This window comes from Hylobates moloch, unplaced genomic scaffold (assembly GCF_009828535.3).
Source record: "Hylobates moloch isolate HMO894 unplaced genomic scaffold, HMol_V3 SCAFFOLD_16, whole genome shotgun sequence".
NCBI lineage: Eukaryota > Metazoa > Chordata > Mammalia > Primates > Hylobatidae > Hylobates > Hylobates moloch.
The window spans coordinates 10,051,022-10,060,041 of NW_026652291.1; positions in this window are offsets into that span (position 1 = coordinate 10,051,022).

A 9,020-nucleotide genomic window follows, 5' to 3' on the forward strand; every position below is an offset into this window, starting at 1 on the left:
ACATTCTGTTAAAAAAAAAAAAAAGCGCTTTTTTGCATAAGCTTTATTACATAGCAAAATTGGGTGACTTGAGTAGAAACTGTTATATTGGCAAACCTTCTTCCCTCTCCAGATAGACGGTGATCTGGCATTTTCATATCGTAGCTGTATGAGTGCAGCCCTGAGGGGACATATCAGTCTAGTCGATGTGAAATCAATGTGATATTCCCGTTGGTTCATCTCTTTATACCATGCAGCCACAGATCCGTGATAATCCACACATACTATTGGCTGTCTAATTACAGAGCAAATAATATCCTCTTACTTGAAGGAATTTTTGCTTGTGTTCAGAAAAATTACACATCTTTCAAAGTCATTCTGGTTTTGAGAAACACATTTTATAGTAGAATGAGTGTCTGTCTTTCCTGGCAAGGCAGGTAGGGGGCACTAGTCTATTTTACTGAGGAAGCTGGGGCAAGAGCCAGTAAGGGCTGCCCCTGTAATTATACATTCTCTGGGAATTAATCATTTTGCCCAATTCTAGGAAAAGCCTCTCAGTTCTTACCCAAGTGCTATTCTTATTTTAGGGAATAGCTAACTTACTTAGTTTTCTAATATAGCCACAACAGATCAGAAGCAGTAAATTTTAAAAGGCTAACACTAAAAGCAGAAACGATGACTGAACAGTGAGTGAAAGGTGAAGCACTAAGGCAGACATTCCGGGATTCTTCTTAAAAAGCAGCATTCTGGGGCATTCGACGTAAGGAGGGGCAAACAGCCTTCACCCGTGACTGTTCCTTGTGCACTAGTGCCTTGTATGGTGCTTCCGAGCAAGTAAAAGAAATTCTTTTCCATATGCTCTGAATAGGAAGTCAAGGAAACATGCAGTTTATCTTAGCTTGCCGACAAAACTACACACACACGCACACACACACACACACACACACACACACACACAGCTTAAGGTTATGTTAAAAAATAAAAGGAATACTTTACTCCATTGTGCCAGATAAACAGTTATTCTAACTCTGTTATGTACTTCATGTTAGTTCATGGAAGACACCTTGGAAATACCTACTACATTTCATCAGGTGTTGAGGGACTGAATAATACTGGTGTAAAGGTGAATTTTTTTAACTGTGTAAACCAAATGGGCTTGATGAGAGAGCTCAGCTGACATTAGGTCAGAAAGGGCCGTCCATAAAGTGGTTCCACAAATGCTGATGTCAACCCAGGACACATAATTAGAGGCCTCAAAGAATATAACCACCTCACGTGTCCTACTGCCCAGCCCTGTTTCACAGTGGGTGGGGACCAGAACCCCTTCAGGGAGTGTATGCATTGTAATTGTATCTATTTATTCCTCCCCCCACCCCCCACTGCACACACACTTAGGCCATCAACTTCTAGTTGGGTAGGATTCATTTTTGTAACCTGGTGCCCTAGTACCATCCCTGGCACTTACTATATGTTCAATACATAATTCTTGAATAAAGAATACATAACATGGTAAACAATACAGAGCAGGATCTCAGCAAATCCCAAATTGTGTGAAACTCATAATATCGACCACAGGTGCCATAGGAGGTGGAGAAACATTCAGTGATGCACCCACAAGCTCTGTGCTAAGCAGGATACAGAGTGGAGTAAGACGCTGCCGAATCCCAAGGACCTCGCAGTCCTGTGAGGGGGACAGATGCAAGAATGCCCCTGAGAACTGGAGAGGGGAATGGGGCTCTGGGAAAAAGCTCAGTCAGTGCCTAAGGGATGGGAAAAGCTTAGTAGAGGAGTGACAGTTGAGCTGAGTTTTGAGAGAAGGGTAAAGTGCTTCTATATAAAAAGGAGGGACATTCCAGGAAGAGGGAGCAACCAGGGCAAAGGCACAGTGGCCCCTGGGCCCGCTGGGGGAATGCCAGGCCGTTTCTTGAGAAATGCAGGACTGGACGTAGCTGACGGGAGGACAGATGGTAAGGGCTTGAGCTCTCCTCCTCTGGATGAGGGAAAGTCCCAGGAGGAGTGTAAGCTGCTGAGTGCTTGAGAGATCACCCTTGCAGGAGTGTTGATGGATTGGAGGTGGCCGAGCTAACGGGGCCACTTAGGAGAGGGTCATCAGATTTAACCTTTGCAGGTGTTGGGGTGGGGGCATGGGGGAAGGGCACTGCGGCAAGCCGAGTTCTTTGAAGGTAGGGATGACAGCATTTGGTGACTGGCTGACTTTGGGGAGAAGGCTGGGAGGAAGAGGGGGAAGATTCAGGCTTATTCCTAGGGTTTTGCTTAGCCACTGACTACATTTGCTGATGCAGGGAATACAGCAGGAGGGGGAAGGAGGATTGGAAAGGTAAGGTCAGAAATTACTTTTGGACATTTCTGTTTCCAGGTGCCTGGGGGACATCTAAATCATCAGGTTATATCTGAAATAAAGGGAGAGAGTATGCGGATTATTGCCTCTGTGGGTCTGGATCTATTGATAAAGGAGATTTGGGTAGGAGGGGCAAGAAGGAGTGCAGAGAAGAAAACCTGGGGAAAGCATATAGCTGGGGAAGGACAGGCCATGAGGAGAAGTGGGAGCAAGTGCTTCAGGGAAGAGGAATTTACCAGAAACCACAGAGGGCCTGGGCATGGGGGCTCACACCTGTAGTCCCAGAGCTTTGGGAGGCCGAGGCAGGAGGATTGTTTGAGGCCATATGTTCTAGACTAGTCTGGGCAACATAGTGAGGCCCCATCTCTAGAAGAAGTTTTAAGTTAGTTGGGAGCAGTGGTGTGCCTATAGTCCTAGCTTCTTGGGAGGCTGAGGTGGAAGGATAACTTTAGCCAAGGAGTTCTAGACTGCAGTGAACTATGATAGTACCACTGCACTCCAGCCTGGGCAACAGAGCAAGGCTGTCTCTTAAAAAAAAAAAAAAAAAAAAGGAAGCCACAGAGAGATGCCAGGTAAGGGCCCAGGGTCTCGTGGATTTGGCAATGGAGGTAAACACAGTGTGGGCTGATGCAATCAGTGTTTGCTGCCCTTGGGCGCTTCACTTCACCTCTAAGGGGCTCTGCAACATGACAGAGTTGGGCCAGTGAATTTGTCAAGTGTCTTCTGGCTGTTATTTTTGTCTGTGTGTGAACCTGTTTTAGGCCATTTCTGTAGTTAGTGAACAGAGCAGATAGAGTCCAGTCATTTTGCAGAAATGTTTCTGTTTGGATGATAAAACAAGCTTTATTGCTGAAGCTGGTGCACTCATCCCATTGGCATGGTGCTAGCCGAGACCTTTGAAATACCTGAGGACACCTCTTGCCTATTTATAGAGGTTGCTTCTGTCTGCTGAATAGGGCTTTTTAATTAACCAGGAGGTGCATTTAGTGACACTGGCCATTTTTCTCTGCATACCAAGTCTACAACGTCAAAGAAGAAATTTAAGATAAAAATTCTTTAAAATCTTAGGCCAGGTGCTGCGGCTATTGCCATTGCAGGGACCTGCAGCAGTCCTGTTGGAAAACGTTTGTTCTGCATGTGTTCCATGCCAGTTGTTGGCAATAAGATTCTAAGGTTTTGGAACTAGACTACTGCGATTAAACAACTTTCTCTGTTAGGGAAGTGTCCTGGGCTGTCAAGAATTATCATCAAGAGCAGCAGGTTTTATAACATACATGGACCTATTTGGCATTTACCAGCCCCTGCCACTAGGATAGAGGGACAGGGCTGGGCCCCAAGTGTGGGCTTCCCGGAAGAGCCAAGCGCCAGCTGCTCATTTGGGATGTGTGGGGGTGGTGCAGGTGCCCTGCATGGGTTCCGCTGCTCTAAAGAGGGTACGAAGGCCACACCTCCATGTGTCTGCCAGGGCTGGGTTCAGAGCCTCCCTGGCTTCCTGGGCACTCTGCCTATCACGCAGCGATTCTAATATGATCACATGTTCAGAACAGCCACACTTGTCAAAGCAAGGAGAGAACACTTCGGCAATGTTCAAAAACATGTCTCCAGGGATTAAAAAAAAAAACCGAAAGCTTCATTTTGCTCACTAGTGGGGAAGTCTTCCTTACTCACAGTCTCTTTCTGAGTTGGTGTCTGTCGTGAAGCATTCTTTGGAAGCATAGTAAGTGGAGGGTTTAATTTACCATAGTAGTACACATTTGCACAGAATCTAAAGTTTGCAGTGCATTTCATCATCTTTATGTGAATCTCATGACAGCTCTTACAGGGAAAACAGGAAGAACTGGCCCCATTTTCTAAATGTGGAGACAGGAGGAGGTGAGAGGGTTGGGAAATGCAGAGCCCAGAGAGACAGCAAGTCAGGAGATGTTGATCCAGGGAGCTTTTCAGTCTGCCACCCACCCCGTTGATGGAAGTACCGACATTATCAAGGCTGCATTTAGATTTCAAAACAAAAACAAGCAAACATGCCAGGCTCGTAGTTTGCTGTTGTTTTAACCAAAATGATACAGCTCAAAGGGTGAGCAGCCATCAGTGTTGTGAGCGAAGCGTGATCACACATCTTGTATGTTTAGCAACTCAGGAGGTAGCTGAGCCTGGAAGTGACTTTCCTGGTATGTAGCAATTCAGAGAATACAAAACCACATTCATTATCTGAAATGGGCTCAGCTGCCTCTGTGTTTTATCATATAGAGCTGGGAACTTTGATGTGTGTGGTGTGTGGGTGTTTTGCTGCATATACAGATAATCTACACAACTGGAGGCTTCAGCCTTGCTGTTTACACACACACACACACACACACCCCAGCAGATACATCACACAGACTTCTCACCTGTTACGTTACTAACACTGGTGCTGGTTTGTTTGAAAAGCATTTGAACTTATCAATAACCTTCCCACAGAAGGCTCAGCATAGCTATAGCATATGCTGTGTGTGGAAAATATAACCTAAGAAACAGATTGGAATTGAATCATGATGACTATTGCTATGAGACAGAATCCACAGCGATGAAGTGGGTGCTGGGGTCAGTCTGCCTGAGTGTGTACCCTGGGCGAGTCACATAATATCTGGGTGAATGGGCAAGTTTTCGCCTTTTTTCCCTCATTTGGAAAATGAGATAATAATAGGAGCTATCCTGAAGGGTGATGATGAGGATTAAATTAATAATATAGGTAAAGGCTTAGAACAGTGTGGCAGATGGTAGGTAAGCCCTTAATAAATATAAAATATCATTATTTGTTTCCATCATTTGAGATATATCTCACATCTTATCCAGAGGACTCCCCAAACACTCATGCCTTCACTTCTCTTTCCTGTCTCTGGATTCCTCTACAAGTCAGTTTTGTACCATGCAGTCTCGCATTTGATGACATGCAGCGTTACTTAGTTCTGTGAATGATTCATGTGTCTTAATGTCACTTCCCCAACAGACTGTAAATTCCTTGATGGCAAGAACCATGTAACTGGCTTTTGTTAGATTTCCGCAACTCAAGACCCAGTCCTGGGCAACTGTTGGACGCTTAAACATCCTTCATCACTAGCTGTGTTCATCACTAGGAAAAAGTAAGAGAAATCTGGTGGTGTGGGATTGTAAGTGGGTATTAGATCCAACAGCTGAAACTTAAGATGTGAAGATGTATATTGACACAGATGTGCATACAAAATGTTTATAGCAGCTTTATTGATAATAGCCCAAAACCAGGAACAACCCAGATGTCTTTCAACAAGGGAAGGGTGACCCAGCCCGTGATGCATCCATCACACTGTAGATTGCTGCTTGGCAATGAGGAGGCACAGACTTGATACAGGAGCCAGCCTGGGTGACGCTCCAGAGAACTACACTGAGTGGAGAAGGGCAGTCCCACTGTGTGATTCCATTATTATCACATTCTTGAAATGACAGAATTATAGAAAGGAGAACAGAGGAGTGGCTGCCAGAGTTTAAGGAGGGAATGGGGAAGGGGGGAAGGGGGGAAGAGCAGCGTGCGGGATCCTTGTGATGGAAGTGTTTTGTGTGGTGTGGGTGTCTGTCAGTATCCTAGCTGTGATACTGTACCATTGTTTTGTAAGATGCTGCCATCGGGGGAAACTGGGTAAAGCATATAGGGGACCTCTCTGTATGATTTCTTACAACTGCATGTGAATTTACAGTGGTCTCAAAATAAAACATTTAATTAAACAAAAAACCCACATACATTTAAAGTAGTCTCAACAGAAGCAGAAAGAGTAGACTGGGCTTCCCACTGTTGGGAGAAACGAGAAGCATGGCAAACCTCTTCCAGAAGGATTTTGTATATTTTTTTGTTTCTGTTTTTGTTTTTGTTTTTTCTTTTCTTTTCTTTTTTCTTTTTTTTTTTTTTTTGAGATGGAGTCTCACTTTGTCACCCAGGCTGGAGTGCCGTGGCGTGATCTTGGCTTACTGCAACCTCTGCCTCCTGGGTGCAAGCAATTCGTCTACCTCAGCCTCCTGAGTAGCTGGGATTACAGGCACCTGCCACCATGCCCGACTAATTTTTTTTGTATTTTTAGTAGAGATGGGGTTTCACCATGTTGGCCAGTCTGGTCTTGAACTCCTGACCTCAGGTGATCAACCCGCCTCGGCCTCCCAAAGTGCTGGGATTACAGGCATGAGCCACCTCATATGGCCAGATTTTATTTTTTAGGAATAAAATTTATCAATTTTCCTTTAACACTTTTGTTTATATTAGTATTTATTCCTTGGAGTATAATAGTAGCGCTGTTTAGTTATGTTAAATGATGATTGTTTAATACAAACAAGATTCTTCTTTTTTCAAAAAGATATATATGGAGAGAGAGAGAGACAGGGTCTCACTCTGTCACCCAGGCTGGAATGTAGTGGCGCAATCATGGCTCACTGCAGGCTTGACCTCCCAGGCCTAGGCAATCCTCCTGCCTCAGCTCCAAGTAGCTGAGACCAGGCATGCACCACCCTGCCTGGATAATTTTATTTATTTATTTGTAGAGACGGGGTCTCACCATGTTGCCCAAACTTGTCTTGAACTCCCGGGCTCAAGCGACCCTCTCACGCTGGCCTCCCAAAGTGCTGGGATTACAGGAGTGAGCCACTGCACCTGGCCGGCCAATGCAACATATATGTATACACACACACAGTATATCATAATGTATTATATTACATTAAATATGTTACATTGTATATAATACTGTGTGTGTATATATATATCTATTTCTTATAGTTACTTAAATTGGGGGAATAATTTAGAGAAAATCTTTTTCAATTCTCTCATTTCACAGATTGAAAAACTCAGAAGTGACCCAAGGTTACACAGCTAGTTAGCAGCCTTAACAAGAGTTAGAACCCCATCATCTGAGAATCCAGTCCTGTATTTTATATGTAATTGTATTTTATAAATGCAGCACAATTAAATGTATGTAGAGGAATATTCCGAGTTACTCCAGTTCCCCTGCTTGGTAGTGAAATGACTCATTGCCACCCAGAGGGGTGCCCCTGCTCAGTTGATGGGTGGCAGCTGCCCATGTGGAAGTGAACAAACCAGGGTGCTGGCTGTGCTCACCCTAGAAGCACATGTAGCACCCAAGTGAGAAAGGACAGGCTAACACTTGGAGAACCAGCAAGGAGAAAACAAAGAAGAAGGAAAAGTTCAGAGCAGAACTGGGTTGAGAACCAGCTCTCCAGGCTCAGACCAAGACCTCTCTGACGGGGCACCCCAGAAGTGGGCACCCTTCATGTGAGCTTTTCATCCATGTTAAGCTGAAAGCACTTATGTACATCACCACTAAGCGGGAAGCCGGGCTAGAGATGGAGAGATGGGAATGTAAATGTTCTGAACAGCAATTCCTATCCTGGAACCCTGGAACCCTGGGCAATGCCCCTCCTCCCTACTCTTTTGCCTCAGTTTACCATGAGGTGCTTTATTAGCCAGAAAAGCCATTGCAGCTTTTGTTGTAATCTCTCTGTGGAGACCGAACACACACACAAACAACTGAAAAAATCATGCTTACAGAATGAGGATTATGCAGATTGCCATTGAAGCTGGCTGACTAGCAGCAAATGTGAAACAGACCCAGATAATTTCCCCAGGCTGATTAAATTGATTCCTGCTTCCCCATGAGTGGTGGTGGGGATGCTGGCTGCAGGGAAGGGACACAGGGAAAGGGTGGTAAAAAAGTTCGCTTTTTGGAGGACATTTGGTACGTTGCACAAACAGCCTGTGCTGCCAAGTGAGTCAGAACTTCCGTACAGCATAATTTTAGTGCCCTTCTTGTGGTTCCCTCTCTGGGCTGCTTCTGAAAGGAAGGTCTCAGGGCGGGGTTTCCTGTGTTCAATTCCAGAGATGACAAAGGGGCTCTTCCCCCCAATCCTTTGCCAGATTTTTTTTTCCAGATGGGTTTTCATGTCCACCCCCTTCTGTAGCTGCAGGTAATGCTGAAGACGAAGGTATTGTGGACTTCCTAGTTGTAAACTGCCCCATCCTTTCGCATTGCTTACTCAACTTTTGTTTTCCTTCTATGTGGACTACTGTGGAGAGAAAAAGATTGGCATCAAATAAAAAATAGCGTTCTGTTTTTGATGTGATGTTTATGTCAGGCTTAAGAAAAGTAATGGATGGCCGGCCATGGTGGCTCACACCTGTAATTCCAGCACTTTGGGAGGCCAAGCAGGTGGATATCTTGAGGTCAGGAGTTCGAGACCAGCCTGGCCAACATGGCGAAACCCTGTCTCTACTAAAAATACAAAAAAGTAGCTGAGCGTGGTGGTACATGCCTGTAGTCCCAGCTATTCAAGTGGCTGAGGCACAAGAGTTGCTTGCATCTGAGAGGTGGAGGTTGCAGTGAGTCAAGATTGCACCACTGCACTGCAGCCTGGGTGATAGAGCGAGACTCTAAGAAAAGCAATGGAATGAGAGAGTATTCTGAAAAGCAGCAAGCCCTGTAGAGCCCAAGATAATAACAATTACATTGATAATAACAAAACTATCTGCACAGTATTTTGCACTTTATAAAATACATTTATCACATGTGTTTTCACCTATGAAAAATTATTGCTATCCCCATCTAGCAGATGAGAAAAACCAGTGTTGTAAGAGGTCACATTCAGTGTAAGATTAGACTGTGTGTGTACCCTG